The sequence below is a fragment of the Chenopodium album genome, chromosome 25 (genome assembly GCF_948465745.1).
Source record: "Chenopodium album chromosome 25, dcCheAlbu1.1, whole genome shotgun sequence".
Classification (NCBI taxonomy): Eukaryota; Viridiplantae; Streptophyta; class Magnoliopsida; order Caryophyllales; family Amaranthaceae; genus Chenopodium; species Chenopodium album.
The window spans coordinates 26022686-26046120 of record NC_137858.1 but is presented as its reverse complement, the minus strand read 5'-3'; positions in this window follow the sequence as shown (position 1 = coordinate 26046120).

Below are 23435 nucleotides of genomic sequence, written 5' to 3'. Positions count from 1 at the left end.
AAGTGAAATGCAATTAACAAAGCTAATTGAGTTAAATGAAAGTCAAACACATTCATACAAAACTTTTTGAATCAAATGAAATTCAAATGAATTCAACAAAGTTAATTGAGTCAAATGAAAGTCAAACATATTCAAACAAAGCTTTTTGAATCAAATGAAAGTCAAATGCATTCAACAAACCTTTTTGACTCAAATGAAAGTCAAACACATTCAAACAAAGCTTTTTGAATCAAATGAGAGTCAAATGCATTCAATAAAGATAATTGAGTAAAGTAAAAGTCAAACACATTTAAAAAAAAAGCTTTTTGAATCGAATGAAAGTCAAATGCATTCAGCACAGATAATTGTGTCAAATGAAAGTCAAACACAATCATACAAAGCTTTTCAAATCAAATGAATTTCAAACACATTCAAACGAAGCTTTTTGAACCAAATGAAAGTTAAATTCATTCAACAAAGATATTGGAGTCAAATGAAAGTCAAACACATTCAAACAAAGCTTTTTGAGTCAAATAAAAGTCAAATTCATTCAACAAAGTATTTTAACTCAAATGAAAGTCAAACACATTCAAACAAAGCTTTTTGTATCAAATGAAATTCAAATGCATTCAATAAAGATAATTGAGTCAAATGAAAGTCACACACATTCATACAAAACTTTTTCAATCAAATATATGTCAAACGCATTCAATAAAGCTAATTGTATCAAATGAAAGTCAAACACAATCAAACAAAGCTTTTTGAATCAGATGAAAGTCAAATGAATTCAACAAAGATAATTAAGTCAAATGAATGTCAAACACGTTCTAACAAAGCTTTTTGAATCAAATGAAAGGAAAATGCAATTAACAAAGCTAATTGAGTCAAATGAAAGTCAAACACATTCATACAAAACTTTTTGAATCAAATGAAAGTCAAATGCATTCAACAAAGATAATTGAGTCAAATGAAAGTCATACACATTCAAAGAAAGCTTCTTGAATCAAATGAAAGTCAAATGCATTCAACAAAGATAATTGAGTCAAATTAAAGTCAAACACATTCAGACAAAGCTTTTTGAATCAAATGAAAGTCATATGCATTCAACAAAGATAATTGAGTCAAATGAAAGTCAAACACATTCAAACAAAGCTTCTTGAATCAAATGAAAGTCAAATGCATTCATCAAAGATAATTGAGTCAAATGAAAGTCTAACACATTCAAACAAAGCTTTTTGAATCAAATGAAAGTGAAATGCAATTAATAAAGCTAATTGAGTCAAATGAAAGTCAAACACATTCATACAAAACTTTTTGAATCAAATGAAAGTCAAATGCATTCAATAAATATAGTTGATTCAAATGAAAGTTAAACACATTGATACAAAGGTTTTTGAATAAAATAAAAGTCAAATGCTTTCAACAAAGCTAATTGAGTCAAATGAAAGCCAAACACATTCAAACAAGGCTTTTTGAATCAAATAAAAGTCAAATACATTCACCAAAGATAATTGTTTCAAATGAACGTCAAACACATTCATACAAAACTTTTTGAATCAAATGAATGTTAAATGCATTCAACAAAGATAATTGAGTCAAATGAAAGTCATACACATTCAAACAAAGCTTTTTGAATCAAACGAAATTCAAATGCATTCAATATAAATAATTGAGTCAAATGAATTCAAACACATTCATACAAAGCTTTTTGAATAAAATAAAAGTTAAATGCATTTAACAAAGCTAATTGAGTCAAATGAAAATCAAACACATTCAAACAAGGCTTTTTGAATCAAATGAAAGTCAAATGCATTCACCAAAGATAATTGAGTCAAATGAAAGTCTAACACATTCAAACAAAGCTTTTTAAATCAAATGAAAGTGAAATGCAATTAATAAAGCTAATTGAGTCAAATGAAAGTCAAACACATTCATACAAAACTTTTTGAATCAAATGAAAGTCAAATGCATTCAATAAATATAATTTATTCAAATGAAAGTTAAACACATTGATACAAAGCTTTTTGAATAAAATAAAAGTCAAATGCTTTCAACAAAGCTAATTGAGTCAAATGAAAGCCAAACACATTCAAACAAGGCTTTTTGAATCAAATAAAAGTCAAATACATTCACCAAAGATAATTGTTTCAAATGAACGTCAAACACATTCAAACAAAACTTTTTGAATTAAATGAAAGTCAAATACATTCATACAAATCTTTTTGAATCAAATGAATGTCAAACACATTCAAACAAAGCTTTTTGAACCAAATGAAAGTCAAATGCATTCAACAAAGATAATTGAGTCATATAAAAGTCAAACACATTAAAACAAAGGTTTTAGAGTAAAATGAAAGTCAAATGTATTCAACAAAGTTTTTTGACTCAAATGAAAGTCAAACACAATCATACAAAGCTTTTTGAATCAAATGAAAGTCAAATGCATTCAATAAAGCTAATTGAGTCAAATGAAAGTCAAACACATTCAAACAAGGCTTTTTGAATCAAATGAAAGTCAAATGCATTCACCAAAGATAATTGTTTCAAATGAAAGTCAAACACATTCAAACAAAGCTTTTTGAATCAAATGAAAGTCTAATACATTCAACAAAGCTAATTGAGTCAAATGAAAGTCAAACACATTCTTACAAAGCTTCTTGAATCAAATGAAAGTAAAATGCATTCAACAAAGCTAATTGAGTCAAATGAAAGTCAAACACATTCAAACAAAGCTTTTTGATTCAAATGAAAGTGAAATGCAATTAACAAATCTAATTAAGTCAAATGAAAGTCAAACACATTCACACAAAACTTTTTGAATCAAATGAAAGTTAAATGCATTCAACAAAGATAATTGAGTCAAATGAAAGTCATACACATTCAAACAAAGCTTTTTGAATCAAAAGAAATTCAAATGCATTCAATATAAATAATTGAGTCAAATGAATTCAAACACATTCATACAAAGCTTTTTGAATAAAGTGAAAGTTAAATGCATTCAACAAAGCTAATTGAGTCAAATGAAAGTCAAACACATTCAAACAAGGCTTTTTGAATCAAATGAAAGTCAAATGCATTCACCAAAGATAATTGAGTCAAATGAAAGTCTAACACATTCAAACAAAGCTTTTTAAATCAAATGAAAGTGAAATGCAATTAATAAAGCTAATTGAGTCAAATGAAAGTCAAACACATTCATACAAAACTTTTTGAATCAAATGAAAGTCAAATGCATTCAATAAATATAATTGATTCAAATGAAAGTTAAACACATTGATACAAAGCTTTTTGAATAAAATAAAAGTCAAATGCTTTCAAAAAAGCTAATTGAGTCAAATGAAAGCCAAACACATTCAAACAAGGCTTTTTGAATCAAATAAAAGTCCAATACATTCACGAAAGATAATTGTTTCAAATGAACGTCAAACACATTCAAACAAAACTTTTTGAATTAAATGAAAGTCAAATACATTCATACAAATCTTTTTGAATCAAATGAATGTCAAACACATTCAAACAAAGCTTTTTGAACCAAATGAAAGTCAAATGCATTCAACAAAGATAATTGAGTCATATAAAAGTTAAACACATTAAAACAAAGGTTTTAGAGTCAAATGAAAGTCAAATGTATTCAACAAAGTTTTTTGACTCAAATGAAAGTCAAACACAATCATACAAAGCTTTTTGAATCAAATGAAAGTCAAATGCATTCAATAAAGGTAATTGAGTCAAATGAAAGTCAAACACATTCAAACAAGGCTTTTTGAATCAAATGAAAGTCAAATGCATTCACCAAAGATAATTGTTTCAAATGAAATTCAAACACATTCAAACAAAGCTTTTTGAATCAAATGAAAGTCTAATACATTCAACAAAGCTAATTGAGTCAAATGAAAGTCAAACACATTCTTACAAAGCTTCTTGAATCAAATGAAAGTAAAATGCATTCAACAAAGCTAATTGAGTCAAATGAAAGTCAAACACATTCAAACAAAGCTTTTTGATTCAAATGAAAGTGAAATGCAATTAACAAATCTAATTAAGTCAAATGAAAGTCAAACACATTCACACAAAACTTTTTGAATCAAATGAAAGTTAAATGCATTCAACAAAGATAATTGAGTCAAATGAAAGTCATACACATTCAAACAAAGCTTTTTGAATCAAAAGAAATTCAAATGCATTCAATATAAATAATTGAGTCAAATGAATTCAAACACATTCATACAAAGCTTTTTGAATAAAGTGAAAGTTAAATGCATTCAACAAAGCTAATTGAGTCAAATGAATGTCAAACAATTCAAACAAAGCTTTTTGAATCAAATGAAAGTGAAATGCAATTAACAAAGCTAATTGAGTCAAATGAAAGTCAAACACATTCAAACAAAGCTTTTTGAATCAAATGAAAGTGAAATGCAATTTACAAAGCTAATTGAGTCAAATGAAAGTCAAACACATTCATACAAAACTTTTTGAATCAAATGAAAGTTAAATGCATTCAACAAAGATAATTGAGTCAAATGAAAGTCATACACATTCAAACAAAGCTTTCTGAATCAAATGAAAGTAAAATGCATTCAACAAGGATTTTTGACTCAAATGAAAGTCAAACACATTCAAACAAAGCTTTTTGAATCAAATGAAAGTCAAATGCATTCTATAAAAATAATTGAGTCAAATGAATTTAAACACATTCATACAAAGCTTTTTAAATAAAATGAAAGTTAAATGCATTCACCAAAGCTAATTGAGTCAAATGAAAGTCAAACACATTCAAACAAGGCTTTTTGAATCAAATGAAAGTCAAATGCATTCACCAAAGATAATTGTTTCAATTAAAAGTCAAACACATTCAAACAAAGCTTGTTGAATTAAATAAAATTCAAATACATTCAACAAAGCTAATTGAGTCAAATGAAAGTCAAACACATTCTTCCAGAGCTTCATGAATCAAATGAAAGTAAAATGCATTCAAAAAAGCTAATTGAGTCAAATGAAAGTCAAACACATTCAATCAAAGCTTTTTGTATCAAATAAAAGTGAAATGCAATTAACAAAGCTAATTGAGTTAAATGAAAGTCAAACACATTCATACAAAACTTTTTGAATCAAATGAAATTCAAATGAATTCAACAAAGTTAATTGAGTCAAATGAAAGTCAAACATATTCAAACAAAGCTTTTTGAATCAAATGAAAGTCAAATGCATTCAACAAACCTTTTTGACTCAAATGAAAGTCAAACACATTCAAACAAAGCTTTTTGAATCAAATGAGAGTCAAATGCATTCAATAAAGATAATTGAGTAAAGTAAAAGTCAAACACATTTAAAAAAAAAGCTTTTTGAATCGAATGAAAGTCAAATGCATTCAGCACAGATAATTGTGTCAAATGAAAGTCAAACACAATCATACAAAGCTTTTCAAATCAAATGAATTTCAAACACATTCAAACGAAGCTTTTTGAACCAAATGAAAGTTAAATTCATTCAACAAAGATATTGGAGTCAAATGAAAGTCAAACACATTCAAACAAAGCTTTTTGAGTCAAATAAAAGTCAAATTCATTCAACAAAGTATTTTAACTCAAATGAAAGTCAAACACATTCAAACAAAGCTTTTTGTATCAAATGAAATTCAAATGCATTCAATAAAGATAATTGAGTCAAATGAAAGTCACACACATTCATACAAAACTTTTTCAATCAAATATATGTCAAACGCATTCAATAAAGCTAATTGTATCAAATGAAAGTCAAACACAATCAAACAAAGCTTTTTGAATCAGATGAAAGTCAAATGAATTCAACAAAGATAATTAAGTCAAATGAATGTCAAACACGTTCTAACAAAGCTTTTTGAATCAAATGAAAGGAAAATGCAATTAACAAAGCTAATTGAGTCAAATGAAAGTCAAACACATTCATACAAAACTTTTTGAATCAAATGAAAGTCAAATGCATTCAACAAAGATAATTGAGTCAAATGAAAGTCATACACATTCAAAGAAAGCTTCTTGAATCAAATGAAAGTCAAATGCATTCAACAAAGATAATTGAGTCAAATTAAAGTCAAACACATTCAGACAAAGCTTTTTGAATCAAATGAAAGTCATATGCATTCAACAAAGATAATTGAGTCAAATGAAAGTCAAACACATTCAAACAAAGCTTCTTGAATCAAATGAAAGTCAAATGCATTCATCAAAGATAATTGAGTCAAATGAAAGTCTAACACATTCAAACAAAGCTTTTTGAATCAAATGAAAGTGAAATGCAATTAATAAAGCTAATTGAGTCAAATGAAAGTCAAACACATTCATACAAAACTTTTTGAATCAAATGAAAGTCAAATGCATTCAATAAATATAGTTGATTCAAATGAAAGTTAAACACATTGATACAAAGGTTTTTGAATAAAATAAAAGTCAAATGCTTTCAACAAAGCTAATTGAGTCAAATGAAAGCCAAACACATTCAAACAAGGCTTTTTGAATCAAATAAAAGTCAAATACATTCACCAAAGATAATTGTTTCAAATGAACGTCAAACACATTCATACAAAACTTTTTGAATCAAATGAATGTTAAATGCATTCAACAAAGATAATTGAGTCAAATGAAAGTCATACACATTCAAACAAAGCTTTTTGAATCAAACGAAATTCAAATGCATTCAATATAAATAATTGAGTCAAATGAATTCAAACACATTCATACAAAGCTTTTTGAATAAAATAAAAGTTAAATGCATTTAACAAAGCTAATTGAGTCAAATGAAAATCAAACACATTCAAACAAGGCTTTTTGAATCAAATGAAAGTCAAATGCATTCACCAAAGATAATTGAGTCAAATGAAAGTCTAACACATTCAAACAAAGCTTTTTAAATCAAATGAAAGTGAAATGCAATTAATAAAGCTAATTGAGTCAAATGAAAGTCAAACACATTCATACAAAACTTTTTGAATCAAATGAAAGTCAAATGCATTCAATAAATATAATTTATTCAAATGAAAGTTAAACACATTGATACAAAGCTTTTTGAATAAAATAAAAGTCAAATGCTTTCAACAAAGCTAATTGAGTCAAATGAAAGCCAAACACATTCAAACAAGGCTTTTTGAATCAAATAAAAGTCAAATACATTCACCAAAGATAATTGTTTCAAATGAACGTCAAACACATTCAAACAAAACTTTTTGAATTAAATGAAAGTCAAATACATTCATACAAATCTTTTTGAATCAAATGAATGTCAAACACATTCAAACAAAGCTTTTTGAACCAAATGAAAGTCAAATGCATTCAACAAAGATAATTGAGTCATATAAAAGTCAAACACATTAAAACAAAGGTTTTAGAGTAAAATGAAAGTCAAATGTATTCAACAAAGTTTTTTGACTCAAATGAAAGTCAAACACAATCATACAAAGCTTTTTGAATCAAATGAAAGTCAAATGCATTCAATAAAGCTAATTGAGTCAAATGAAAGTCAAACACATTCAAACAAGGCTTTTTGAATCAAATGAAAGTCAAATGCATTCACCAAAGATAATTGTTTCAAATGAAAGTCAAACACATTCAAACAAAGCTTTTTGAATCAAATGAAAGTCTAATACATTCAACAAAGCTAATGGAGTCAAATGAAAGTCAAACACATTCTTACAAAGCTTCTTGAATCAAATGAAAGTAAAATGCATTCAACAAAGCTAATTGAGTCAAATGAAAGTCAAACACATTCAAACAAAGCTTTTTGATTCAAATGAAAGTGAAATGCAATTAACATATCTAATTAAGTCAAATGAAAGTCAAACACATTCACACAAAACTTTTTGAATCAAATGAAAGTTAAATGCATTCAACAAAGATAATTGAGTCAAATGAAAGTCATACACATTCAAACAAAGCTTTTTGAATCAAAAGAAATTCAAATGCATTCAATATAAATAATTGAGTCAAATGAATTCAAACACATTCATACAAAGCTTTTTGAATAAAGTGAAAGTTAAATGCATTCAACAAAGCTAATTGAGTCAAATGAAAGTCAAACACATTCAAACAAGGCTTTTTGAATCAAATGAAAGTCAAATCCATTCACCAAAGATAATTGAGTCAAATGAAAGTCTAACACATTCAAACAAAGCTTTTTAAATCAAATGAAAGTGAAATGCAATTAATAAAGCTAATTGAGTCAAATGAAAGTCAAACACATTCATACAAAACTTTTTGAATCAAATGAAAGTCAAATGCATTCAATAAATATAATTGATTCAAATGAAAGTTAAACACATTGATACAAAGCTTTTTGAATAAAATAAAAGTCAAATGCTTTCAAAAAAGCTAATTGAGTCAAATGAAAGCCAAACACATTCAAACAAGGCTTTTTGAATCAAATAAAAGTCCAATACATTCACGAAAGATAATTGTTTCAAATGAACGTCAAACACATTCAAACTAAACTTTTTGAATTAAATGAAAGTCAAATACATTCATACAAATCTTTTTGAATCAAATGAATGTCAAACACATTCAAACAAAGCTTTTTGAACCAAATGAAAGTCAAATGCATTCAACAAAGATAATTGAGTCATATAAAAGTCAAACACATTAAAACAAAGGTTTTAGAGTCAAATGAAAGTCAAATGTATTCAACAAAGTTTTTTGACTCAAATGAAAGTCAAACACAATCATACAAAGCTTTTTGAATCAAATGAAAGTCAAATGCATTCAATAAAGGTAATTGAGTCAAATGAAAGTCAAACACATTCAAACAAGGCTTTTTGAATCAAATGAAAGTCAAATGCATTCACCAAAGATAATTGTTTCAAATGAAATTCAAACACATTCAAACAAAGCTTTTTGAATCAAATGAAAGTCTAATACATTCAACAAAGCTAATTGAGTCAAATGAAAGTCACACACATTCTTACAAAGCTTCTTGAATCAAATGAAAGTAAAATGCATTCAACAAAGCTAATTGAGTCAAATGAAAGTCAAACACATTCAACCAAAGCTTTTTGAATCAAATGAAAGTGAAATGCAATTAACAAAGCTAATTGAGTCAAATGAAAGTCAAACACATTCATACAAAACTTTTTGAATCAAATGAAAGTTAAATGCATTCAACAAAGATAATTGAGTCAAATGAAAGTCATACACATTCAAACAAAGCTTTTTGAATCAAACGAAATTCAAATGCATTCAATATAAATAATTGAGTCAAATGAATTCAAACACATTCATACAAAGCTTTTTGAATAAAATGAAAGTTTAATGCATTCAACAAAGCTAATTGAGTCAAATGAAAGTGAAACCCATTAAAACAAGGCTTTTTGAATCAAATGAAAGTCAAATGCATTCACCAAAGATAATTGAGTCAAATGAAAGTCTAACACATTCAAACAAAGCATTTTAAATCAAATGAAAGTGAAATGCAATTAATAAAGCTAATTGAGTCAAATGACAGTCAAACACATTCATACAAAACTTTTTGAATCAAATGAAAGTCAAATGCATTCAATAAATATAATTGATTCAAATGAAAGTTAAACACATTGATACAAAGCTTTTTGAATAAAATAAAAGTTAAATGCTTTCAAAAAAGCTAATTGAGTCAAATGAAAGTCAAACACATTCAAACAAGTCTTTTTGAATCAAATAAAAGTCAAATACATTCACCAAAGATAATTGTTTCAAATGAACGTCAAACACATTCAAACAAAACTTTTTGAATTAAATGAAAGTCAAATACATTCATACAAATCTTTTTGAATCAAATGAATGTCAAACACATTCAAACAAAGCTTTTTGAACCAAATGAAAGTCAAATGCATTCAACAAAGATAATTGAGTCATATAAAAGTCAAACACATTAAAACAAAGGTTTTTGAGTCGAATGAAAGTCAAATGCATTCAACAAAGTTTTTTGACTCAAATGAAAGTCAAACACAATCATACAAAGCTTTTTGAATCAAATGAAAGTCAAATGCATTCAACAAAGCTAATTGAGTCAAATGAAAGTCAAACACATTCAAACAAGGCTTTTTGAATCAAATGAAAGTTAAATGCATTCACCAAAGATAGTTGTTTCAAATGAAAGTCAAACATATTCTTACAAAGCTTCTTGAATCAAATGAAAGTAAAACACATTCAACAAAACTAATTGAGTCAAATGAAAGTCAAACATATTCAAACAAAGATTTTTGAATCAAATGAAAGTGAAATGCAATTAACAAAGCTAATTGAGTCAAATGAAAGTCAAACACATTCATACAAAACTTTTTGAATCAAATGAAAGTTTAATGCATTCAACAAAGATAATTGAGTCAAATGAAAGTCATACACATTCAAACAAAGCTTTTTGAATCAAACAAAAGTCAAATGCATTCAATAAAAATAATTGAGTCAAATGAAATTAAACACATTCATACAAAGCTTTTTGAATAAAATGAAAGTTAAATGCATTCAACAAAGCTAATTGAGTCAAATGAAAGTGAAACACATTCAAACAAGGCTTTTTGAATCAAATGAAAGTCAAATGCATTCACCAAAGATAATTGTTTCTATTGAAAGTCAAACACATTCAAACAAAGCTTTTTGAATTAAATAAAATTCAAATACATTCAACAAAGCTAATTGAGTCAAATAAAAGTCAAACACATTCTTACAAAGCTTCTTGAATCAAATGAAAGTAAAATGCATTCAACAAAGCTAATTGAGTTAAATGAAAGTCAAACACATTCAAACCAAGCTTTTTGAATCAAATGAAAGTGAAATGCAATTAACAAAGCTAATTGAGTCAAATGAAAGTCAAACACATTCATACAAAACTTTTTGAATCAAATGAAAGTCAAATGAATTCAACAAAGATAATTGAGTCAAATGAAAGTCATACATATTCAAACAAAGCTTTTTGAATCAAATGAAAGTCAAATGCATTCAACAAACCTTTTTGACTCAAATGAAAGTCAAACACATTCTTACAAAGCTTCTTGAATCAAATGAAAGTAAAACACATTCAACAAAACTAATTGAGTCAAATGAAAGTCAAACATATTCAAACAAAGATTTTTGAATCAAATGAAAGTGAAATGCAATTAACAAAGCTAATTGAGTCAAATGAAAGTCAAACACATTCATACAAAACTTTTTGAATCAAATGAAAGTTTAATGCATTCAACAAAGATAATTGAGTCATATGAAAGTCATACACATTCAAACAAAGCTTTTTGAATCAAACAAAAGTCAAATGCATTAAATAAAAATAATTTAGTCAAATGAATTTAAACACATTCATACAAAGCTTTTTGAATAAAATGAAAGTTAAATGCATTCAACAAAGGTAATTGAGTCAAATGAAAGTGAAACACATTCAAACAAGGCTTTTTGAATCAAATGAAAGTCAAATGCATTCACCAAAGATAATTGTTTCTATTAAAAGTCAAACACATTCAAACAAAGCTTTTTGAATTAAATAAAATTCAAATACATTCAACAAAGCTAATTGAGTCAAATAAAAGTCAAACACATTCTTACAAAGCTTCTTGAATCAAATGAAAGTAAAATGCATTCAACAAAGCTAATTGAGTCAAATGAAAGTCAAACACATTCAAACAAAGCTTTTTGAATCAAATGAAAGTGAAATGCAATTAACAAAGCTAATTGAGTCAAATGAAAGTCAAACACATTCATACAAAACTTTTTGAATCAAATGAGAGTCAAATGAATTCAACAAAGATAATTGAGTCAAATGAAAGTCATACATATTCAAACAAAGCTTTTTGAATCAAATGAAAGTCAAATGCATTCAACAAACCTTTTTGACTCAAATGAAAGTCAAACACATTCAAAAAAAGCTTTTTGAATCAAATGAGAGTCAAATGCATTCAATAAAGATAATTGAGTTAAGTAAAAGTCAAACACATTTAAAAAAATCTTTTCAAATGAAAGTCAAACACATTCATACAAAGCTTTTCAAATCAAATGAATGTCAAACACATTCAAACGAAGCTTTTTGAACCAAATGAAAGTTAAATTCATTCAACAAAGATAATGGAGTCAAATGAAAGTCAAACACATTCAAACAAAGCTTTTTGAGTCAAATAAAATACAAATTCATTAAACAAAGTATTTTAACTCAAATGAAAGTCACACACATTCATCCAAAACTTTTTCAATCAAATATATGTCAAACGCATTCAATAAAGCTAATTGTATCAAATGAAAGTCAAACACAATCAAACAAAGCTTTTTGAATCAGATGAAAGTCAAATGCATTCAACAAAGATAATTAAGTCAAATGAATGTCAAACACGTTCTAACAAAGCTTTTTGAATCAAATTAAAGTGAAATGCAATTAACAAAACTAATTGAGTCAAATGAAAGTCAAACACATTCATACAAAACTTTTTGAATCAAATGAAAGTCAAATGCATTCAACAAAGATAATTGAGTCTAATGAAAGTCATACACATTCAAACAAAGCTTCTTGAATCAAATGAAAGTCAAATGCAATCAACAAAGATAATTGAGTCAAATTAAAGTCAAACACATTCAGACAAAGATTTTTGAATCAAATGAAAGTCATATGCATTCAACAAAGATAATTGAGTCAAATGAAAGTCAAACACATTCAAACAAAGCTTTATGATTCAAATGAAAGTCAAATGCATTCACCAAAGATAATTGTTTCAATTGAAAGTCATACACCTTCAAAAAAAGCTTTTTGAATCAAATGAAAGTCAAATGCATTCATCAAAGATAATTGAGTCAAATGAAAATCTAACACATTCAAACAAAGCTTTTTGAATCAAATGAAAGTGAAATGCAATTAATAAAGCTAATTGAGTCAAATAAAAGTCAAACACATTCATACAAAAATTTTTGAATCAAATGAAAGTCAAATGCATTCAACAAAGCTTTTTGACTCAAATGAAAGTCAAACACATTCAAACAAAGCTTTTTGAATCAAATGAAAGTCAAATGCATTCAATAAATATAATTGATTCAAATGAAAGTTAAACACATTCATACAAAGCTTTTTGAATAAAATAAAAGTCAAATGCATTCAACAAAGCTAATAGAGTCAAATGAAAGTCAAACACATTCAAACAAGGCTTTTTGAATCAAATAAAAGTCAAATACATTCACCAAAGATTATTGTTTCAAATGAACGTCAACCACATTCAAACAAAACTTTTTGAATTAAATGAAAGTCAAATACATTCAACAAAGCTAATTGAGTCAAATGAAAGTCAAACACATTCTTACAAAGCTTCTTGAATCAAAAGAAAGTAAAATGCATTCAACAAAGCTAATTGAGTCAAATGAAAGTCAAACACATTCAAACAAAGCTTTTTGAATCAAATGAAAGTGAAATGCAATTTACAAAGCTAATTGAGTCAAATGAAAGTCAAACACATTCATACAAAACTTTTTGAATCAAATGAAAGTCAAATCCATTCAACAAAAATAATTGAGTCAAATGAAAGTCATACATATTCAGACAAAGCTTTTTGAATCAAATGAAAGTCAAATGTATTCAACAAACCTTTTTGACTCAAATGAAAGTCAAACACATTCAAACAAAGCTTTTTGAATCAAATGAGAGTCAAATGCATTCAATAAAGATAATTGAGTAAAATAAAAGTCAAACACATTCAAATAAGCTTTTTGAATTAAATGAAAGTCAAATGCATTCAACAAAGATAATTGAGTCAAATGAAATTAAACACATTCATACAAAGCTTTTCGAATCAAATGAATATCAAACACATTCAAACGAAGCTTTTTGAACCAAATAAAAGTTAAATTTATTCAACAAAGATAATTGAGTCAAATGAAAGTCAAACACTTTCAAACAAAGGTTTTTGATTCAAATAAAAGTCAAATTCATTCAACAAAGTATTTTGACACAAATGAAAGTCAAACACATTCAAACAAAGCTTTTTATATCAAATGAAAGTCAAATGCATTCAATAAAGATAATTGAGTCAAATGAAAGTCACACACATTCATACAAAACTTTTTGAATCAAATGAAAGTCAAATGCATTCAACAAAGCTAATTGTATCGAATGAAAGTCAAACACAATCAAACAAACCTTTTTGAATCAAATGAAAGTCAAATGCATTCAACAAAGATAATTGAGTTAACTGAAAGTCAAACACATTTAAACAAAGCTTTTTAAATCAAATGAAGTCAAATGCATTCAACAAAGCAAATTGAGTCAAATGAAAATCAAACACATTCATACAAAGCTTTTTGAATCAAATGAAAGTCAAATGCATTCAACAAAGATAATTGAGTCAAATGAAAGTTAAACACATTCAAACCAAGCTTTTTAAATTAAATGAAAGTCAAATACATTCAACAAAGCTAATTGAGTAAAATGAAAGTCAAACACATTCTTACAAAGCTTCTTGAATCAAAATGAAAGTAAAATGCATTCAACAAAGCTAATTGAGTCAAAAGAAAGTCAAACACATACAAACAAAGCTTTTTGAATTAAATGAAAGTGAAATGCAATTAACAAAGCTTATTGAGTCAAATGAAAGTCAAACACATTCACACAAAACTTTTTGAATCAAATGAAAGTCAAATGCATTCAACAAAAATAATTTAGTCAAATGAAAGTCATACACATTCAAACAAAGCTTTTTGAATCAAATCAAAATCAAATGCATTTAACAAAGATAATTGAGTCAAATGAAAGTCGAACACATTCATATAAAGCTTTTCTAATCTAATGAATGTCAAACACATTCAAACGAAGCTTTTTGAACCAAATCAAAGTTAAATTCATTCAACAAAGATAATTGAGTCAAATGAAAGTCAAACACATTCAAACAAAGCTTTTTGAGTCAAATGAAAGTCAAATTCATTCAACAAAGTTTTTTGACTCAAACGAAAGTCAAACACATTCAAACAAAGCTTTTTATATCAAATGAAAGTCAAATGCATTCAATAAAGATAATTGAGTCAAATGAAAGTCACACACATTCATAATAAACTTTTTGAATCAAATGAAAGTCAAATGCATTCAAGAAAGATAATTGAGTCAAATGAAAGTCAAACACATTCAAACAAAGCTTTTTGAATCAAATGAAATTCAAATGCATTCAACAAAGATGATTGAGTCAAATGAAAGTCAAACATATTCATACAGAGCTCTTCGAATCAAATGAATGTCAAACACATTCAAACGAAACTTTTTGAACCAAATGAAAGTTAAATTCATTCACCAAAGATAATTGAGTCAAATGAAAGTCAAACACAATCAAACAAAGCTTTTTGAATCAAATGAAAGTCAAATGCATGCAACAAAGATAATTGAGTCAAATGAAAGTCAAACACATTCAAACAAAGCTTTTTGAATCAAGTGAAAGTCAAATGAATTCAACACAGCTTTTTAACTCAAATGGAAGTCAAACACATTCAAACAAAGCTTTTTGAATCAAATGAAAGTCAAGTGCATTCAAGAAAGATAATTGAGTCAAATGAAAGTCAAACACATTCATTCAAAGTTTTTTGAATCAAATGAAAGTCAAATGCATAAATGCATTCAATAAAGATAATTGGGTCAAATGAAAGTCAAACACATTCAAACAAAGCTTTTTGAATCAAAAGAAAGTCAAATGCATTCAACAAAGCTAATTGAGTCCAATGAAAATCAAACACATTCAAACAATACTTTTTGAGTCAAAAGAAAGTCAAATGCATTCAACAAAGCTAATTGAGTCAAATGAAATTCAAACACATTCAAACAAAGCTTTTTGAATCAAATGAAAGTCAAACACATTCAAACATAGCTTTTTGAATTAAATGAAAGTGAAATGCAATTAACAAAGCTAATTGAGTCAAATAAAAGTCAAACACATTCATACAAGGCTAATTGAGTAAAATGAAAGTCAAATGCATTATACAAAGCTAATTGAGTCAAATGAAAGTCAAACACATTCAAACAATGCTTTTTGAATCAAATGAAAGTCAAATGCATTTAACAAAGCAAATTGAGTCAAATGAAAGTCAAACACATTCAAACAAAGCTTTTTGAATCAAATGAAACTAAAATGCATTCAACAAAGCTAATTGATTAAATGAAAGTCCAACACGTTCAAAACAATGCTTTTTAAATTAAATGAAAGTCAAATGCATTCAACAAAGATAATAAAGTCAAATGAAAGTCAAACACATTCATACAAAGCTTTTTAAATCAAATGAATGTAAAACACATTTAACAAAGCTTTTTAAATTAAATGAAAGTGAAATGCAAATCACAAAGCTAATTGAGTCAAATGAAAGTCAAACACATTCATCAAAAGCTCATTGAGTCAAATGAAAGTCAAATGCATTCTACAAAGGTAATTGAGTCAAATGAGGCAAACGCATTCAAACAAAGCTTTTTGAGTTAAATTAAAGTCAAATGCATTCAACAAAGCTAATTGAGTGAAATGAATGTCAAACACATTCAAACAAAGCATTTTGAATCAATTAAAATTCAAATGCATTCAACAAAGATAATTGAGTAAAATGAAAGTCAAACACATTTAAACAAAGGTTTTTGAATCATTTGTAAGTCAAATGCATTCAACAAAGCTTTTTGACTCAAATGAAAGTCAAACACATTCAAACAAAGATTTTTGAATCAAATGAAAGTCAAATGCATTCAACAAAGTTAATTAAGTCAAATGAAAGACAAACACATTGAAACAAAGTTTTTTGAATCAAATGAATGCATTCAATAAAGATAATTGAGTCTAATTAAAGTCAAACATATTCATACAAAGCTTTTTTAATCAAATGAAAGTCAAACGCATTCAACAATGATAATTGAATCAAATGAAATTCAAACACATTCAAACAAAGCTTTTTGAATCAAATGAAAGTCAAATGCATTCAACAATGCTAATTGAGTCAAATGATACTTAAACACATTTTAACAAAGATTTTTTAATCCAATGAAAGTAACATGCATTCAAAAAAGCAAATTGAGTCAAATGAAAGTCAAACACATTCAAACAAATCTTTTTGAATTAAATGAAAGTAATATACAATTAACATAGCTAATTAAGTCAAATGAAAGTCAAACACATTCATACAAAGTTAATTGATTCAAATGAAAGTCAAACGCATTCTACAAAGCAAATTGAGTCAAATGAAAGTCAAACATATTCAAACAAAGCTTTTTGAATCAAATGAAAGTCAAATGCATTCTACAAAGTAAATTGAGTCAAATGAAAGTCAATTACATTCAAACAATGCTTTTTTAATCAAATAAAAGTCAAATGCATTCAACAAAGCTAATTGAGTCAAATGAAAGTCAAATCCATTCAACAAAGCTTTTTGAATCTAATGAAAGTCAAACACATTCAAACAAAGCATTTAAAATAAAATGAAAGTCAAATGCATTCAACGAAGCTAATTGAGTCAAGAAAAAGTGAAACACATTCATACGAAGCCTTTTGAATCAATTGAAAGTCCAATGCATTCAATAAACCTTATTGATTCAAATGAAATTCAAACTCATTCAACAAAGCTTTTTTTATCAAATGAAAGTCAAACACATTAAAACAAAGCTTTTTAAATCAAATGAAAGTTAAATTCATTCAACAAAGTTAATTGAGTTAAATGAAAGTCAAACACATTCAAACAAAGCTTTTTGAATTAAATGAAAGTCAAATGCATTCAACAAATCTAATTGAGTCAAATGAAAGTCAAGCACATTCAAACAAAGCTTTTTGAATTAAACGAAAGTTAAATGCATTCAGCAAAGCTTTATTCCTCAAATGAAAGTTTAACACATTCAAACAAAGTTTTTTGAATCAAACTAAAGTCAAATGCATTCAACAAAGCTAATTGAGTCAAATGAAAGTTCAACACATTCAAACAACACTTTTTGAATCAAAGAAAGTCAAATACATTCAACAAAGCTAATTGAGTCAAATGAAATTCAAACACATTCAAACAAAGCTTTTTGAATCAAATGAAAGTCAAATGCATTCAACAAAGCTAATTGAGTATAATGAAAGTCAAACACATTCAAACAATGCTTTTTGTATCAAATATAAGTATAATGCATTCAACAAAGCTAATTGAGTCAAATGAAAGTCAAACACATTCAAACAATTGTTTTTGAATCAAATGAAAGTCAAATGCAGCACTTCCACAGCACAGCAGCAACACTGCCGCCGCAGTACAATAGCAGCAGCACTGCCGCCACAGCACAACAGGAGCAACACTGCCGCAACACTGCCGAAGCAGAGCAGTAGCAGCAGTGCCGAAGCAGAGCAGCAGCACTGCCGCCACAGCATAGCAGCAGCAGCACTGCCAAAGCAGGGCAACAGCACTACCGCCACAGCAGCAGCCCTTTGTGATAAGGAAAAAAAAAACGGATCCATTATTTTCCACTAATTAGATTATTCATACCAACAATTGATAGATTACACTACTACTAATTTGGGGATCACAGTCCTTATGTGAATAACTAATAAAATATCAAATATCAAGTTATAAATCATTCTGTAAATGACATACCAATTCAATCTTAATTTGTTCGGTTGATTTAGATCCTTCGCAATGGATTGGCATTTCTTTCCCAAGCCTCTTTCTATTTAACGAATATTGGGCAGACTTCTTTTTGAAGGTATTAGTTGCTCTAATAGCTGCAAGTCGTTTCCTAATGCTTGGGTGACACCATTTTGCACGATAACCTTTTTTTGTGAACATCTTACTCACCACATTAGAAAGGCGTCTAGAAAATTTTTGCTGCCATCCTTTCTTTACCATTTTTGCCATTGAAGGATCCCAAGAGAACTTAGCCTTTTGAGCAATGATGCACCACTTGTTAGTGTTATATAATTTATTAAAGGAAAAATTGATTTTGAATTTTAAAAATTATCATGTTTCATAATGAAAAATACCTTAAAGGCTTTCCACCAAATTGCTTTTGCTTCTTTCGGAACCTTAGCCCAGTTAATCCATGGCCCCAATAAGTCTTATATGAAGTTTCAACAACTTCATCCACAACTTCACGAGAATGAAACCTGTTTCATAAACACTGAAATTAGAAACAAAATATATATATATATATATACACCAATTCAATTGTACTTCCTCCGTTTCTATTTAGTTGACGCGTTTAATTTAGGTACATATATTAAGGAGAGGAGAGAGAGTGATAGAGAATGAAAAGGCAAGTGGGGTAGCTTGTAAATGCAAGGTAAAAAATTTACATTGTAAATGCAAGGTAAAAAATTTACCTAAAAAGGTAACGTGTCAACTAAAAAGAAACTTCCTAAAAAGGAATACGTGTCAACTAAAAAGAAACGGAGGAAGTATTCACTAAGGTTACTCACCGTCCCTCAGTTTTGTGCAATACTTGAGAAGCATCTGGATTACCCGTGTCATCAATTCCCATCTCCTCTTGATCCCTATAACATCAGGATTACCCGTGTCATCAGGAAACTCTACTTCCTCTTCATTTTCGTTATAGCCAGCACCATCTGCATCATCAATTCCCATCTCCTCTTGATCCCTATATAGTTCTTCCATATTAGAATTATCATTCATTTCACCATGTGATGGTGTTTGTTGAGAAGAAAGTTTTTATGAAACATTAGGTTGACGCCTAATGATTGGACCCCTTCCATTAAAGCCACCTCTAGTTCGAACCATTTTTGTGTATCTGCACACTAGAAAATGAGAAAAGACAAGGTAACATAGGCACTACAAGAGTTAAATATACTAAAGAAGTAATATTAACTATATGATATAAATTTCATATAATATAAAATTTAATTATCAAAATTACAATAACAAGAAGTTAAAGGCATTAAAAATATTTGAAAATTAAGATAAACCAAAGTAAAAAGTAAAACGTCTAATCTAAAATGAACTATTTTCTTCATCTTCCTCTTCATCATCATCTTCCTCTAATTCCTCCTCCTCCTCCTCCTCCTCCTCATCCTCTCCCTCTTCCACTTCCTCATATTCATTACAAGAAAGCTCTTGGGCTTCTTCCTCACCTACTTCAAATTCAGATAACAAAGGAGGATTTTCAATTGAAGCAACTTGGAATGCATTAGGCTCAACGGGCGCATCAATAACTCCTCTTGCCTTAATGTTGAAAACAAACCACCACTGATTTCTTTCATTACTACTACTACTAATACTAGGACAAGGAGCATAATATACTTGTTCGGCTTGATATGCCAGTACGAACGGATCATATTTTGGATATCGTTTTGAATAGTTCACCTCAACAAGATTATACTTATCATGTATCCTAATGTCAGGTCCAACATCAAACCACTCACACTTAAACAAAACTGTTGTATAACTCTTTCTTGCTCCAACATAAGTTAACTCTATTATTTCTTGTAGAATTCCATAATAATCACGTCCTTGGACACTTTTCACACATATACCATAATTCATAGTTGACTTGTTGTAACACCCCAATCATTTTCCCTTTTCCAAACCACTTACTTTAAATAAAATAGTGGAGAATCATTGACATGTTACCGCCACGTGTTAAAACGTTAAGACTTTATCAAAGTATTGTAGCGGAAAACCAAACATAAGTCTTTAAAATAACAAAGTTCAGAAAACGAATAAGCCAAGGCTTACAAGTTGGAATCATAAAGGCCCTTATTTAAAACCAAACCAATAATCAAAATCCAAGACATAAACGAAATAGCAAAGCAAAAATAAGTTCAACACAAGAATCGAATACTCTCAATCACACAATCCCTTAACAATGCGTTGGTCAAATCCCTGGACTTCACATCATCAAGCTAACCTGTGCAATATTTCTCCCCAATAATACAAGTGTAATAATTGGATCATCATAGGGTCATTGAAAGGCGAAGGCCATGACCAAAGAAAGACACACACAAAAGCACGCAATTAGCAAAGCTGAGTACATACAAGTTACAACGCACAAAACCTAGCATGCTCAACTAATTAAAGTAAATAAACATATAACACAAATTCATTAATCAAGACTCCACACTTAAACAATTCAATTGACTCAACATATACTAACCAATTCCAAACACTTGACTCTATATTTAATTTAATTAATTTAGTTTGGAGTAAGCAATAGACGAGGTTATCCAATCCACCAAATCATTTTTGTCCCAAATGACCATTTGAAATAAAAGTTAGCGCGATGCAAGAATGGGCGCGACTCCATTCTCACAAAGTTGGTCTAGGATCCCATCTAACTTTCATTATAAAATAAAATGTAAATACCAAAAGAGAAGAGGACATGATGATCAAACAAGCCTCGAAAAGCCACGGGCTACCACCGTGTACCCCAACCCATAATTGTCAATACTCTTGAAGTGCACGCTTTCTAGAGTTTTGTTGCTCATCCATGTTTCACTTTACGTGATTACAATTTTAATTAATATCCGACTCATTCAAGTATACCATACATAACAATAATAAATCAATTCACTTTTAATCTTATTTAGGACAATGGTGATCACATCACAAGTTGACCTTTAATTCCATTAAACTTCCAAATTATCCAAAATTATTGAACATAGTCAACCCACCTAGCCATTTAGGCTTAATAATCCACCTTTACTCAACGTACTAACAAGTCATGATTGAGTAAGAAATAAATATATAACATTGTGGAATAATTAGTAAATTCAATCTACTTAAACCATTCAATTCCAATCCTTTAATAATCCAAATGTGTTTAACAAACCAATCCAATAAAATATGTTTGTATCAACATTCCATACAAACAATTAATCCAATATAATTCAACATACTTACATCCATAATTCCATTCAAGCATATTTAATTCACCAAAACATGCCTCCTAAACATAAATACATGAATTAATTAAATATATAACCAAACAATTTCCATCCAATTGTTCTCTAATCAAGAAACTAAGTTCGTTCTTTTTGGTACCTAAACATGACACTACTTGCAACGAAGTAGACATGTACGTACCTCGTGTAAACAATCCTTTGCGCCACTTTTAATCACTTAAAAGTCTCCTAAGGAATAATCACCTCCTAGAAAATAACCCATAATCACAAATTAATACATACAAAAATTTCCAGCAATATAATCTACATTAAAGTCCTTAAAACTTCCTTTAAAACATGTTTTTATGCTTAATTAATCATTAGAAATTGACTAGGAACAAAAGCCCCAAATTAATTAGTCATTAGAACCCTAAAATCCCAATTTCAATAAATTAAAACCCTAGGTTTTATAATTATAAAATCTGAAAATTATAATAACAATTATAAATCTGAAATTAATAATTTAAACTATCGAAAACATGATTTTGATACTAAAAATATAATCTTTATACTACAAAAATAAAACCCAAAACAAAAGTAATAATTTTGAAGCAAAATATAAGAAAACAAAGGAGGAAGAAGGGGGGAAAGGTGTCTGCATTGGTAGGCGCCGGCTGGGTGGTCGCCGGCGACTAGGTGGCGGCGGCAGGGAGGCCCGCCGGTGGTGGCAGCAGCCATGAACAAGAGCAGCAGCAATGGCAGTTGGGGGAAGCAGTGAGCATGGCTCACGTAGGAAGGAAGAGGAAAAGAAAAAAAAAAAGAAAAGGAAAAGAAAGGAAGAAAAAAACATAAAAAAAAAAAGGAAAAAGAAAATAAAGGAAAAATAAAATATAGAAAATAAAGAGGAGGAAAAATAAGACTAACCTTTTGTGTGGGGAAAAAATTTGGGGATGTATGGGGTATTTATAGAAGAGAGAGTGGTGTAGGGTTAGTTTTAAGATTGGGCCTCTTAAATTAATGGGCCAATTAGATAAATGAAATGGACTAGCTTTGTCTAATATGTATGGCATAAATGTAGAATGGACAAGCTTTGTCTAATATGTATCAACCCAAAAATAATTTGGAACTTTAAAACTTAAATCCCGGAAAAACACACATAAATATTATTTATGAAATAAAAATTCATTTATAATATATTTATAAATACGGGGGATTACACTTGTTTTTTCCATGAGAAAGAGTATGAAAATGATAGCCATTGATGTGATAGTGATTAAATTTTCGAACTCTTGTTAGTGGTCCAAATGCTAACGAGCGAACAATGTCATTTTTGATGCCCTTTTCCAATACCTATATTAATCAAAGGTTCAAAATGTCATTACGGTCATATACTAACATGCTAAAAACACTAGTTAATCATATATTAAATTAGTATTTTATATTAGTTAAGTGACTTACATAATCTTAGAACCAATCAGGATATATGTCTTCATATTTGATCCAAATTTCATCTGAACTTTGGCATCTATGTTCTCTGATCATTTGTTCTTCAAACAAACTGTTAATTATATTAGTATGTAAGCATATAGATATGTTACGAGCAACATGTTATGGTACTTTTATAGAAATTTACCTTTCATATTGCTGTAGAGTTTCACAATTAATTAGAACATATCAGTGAGCA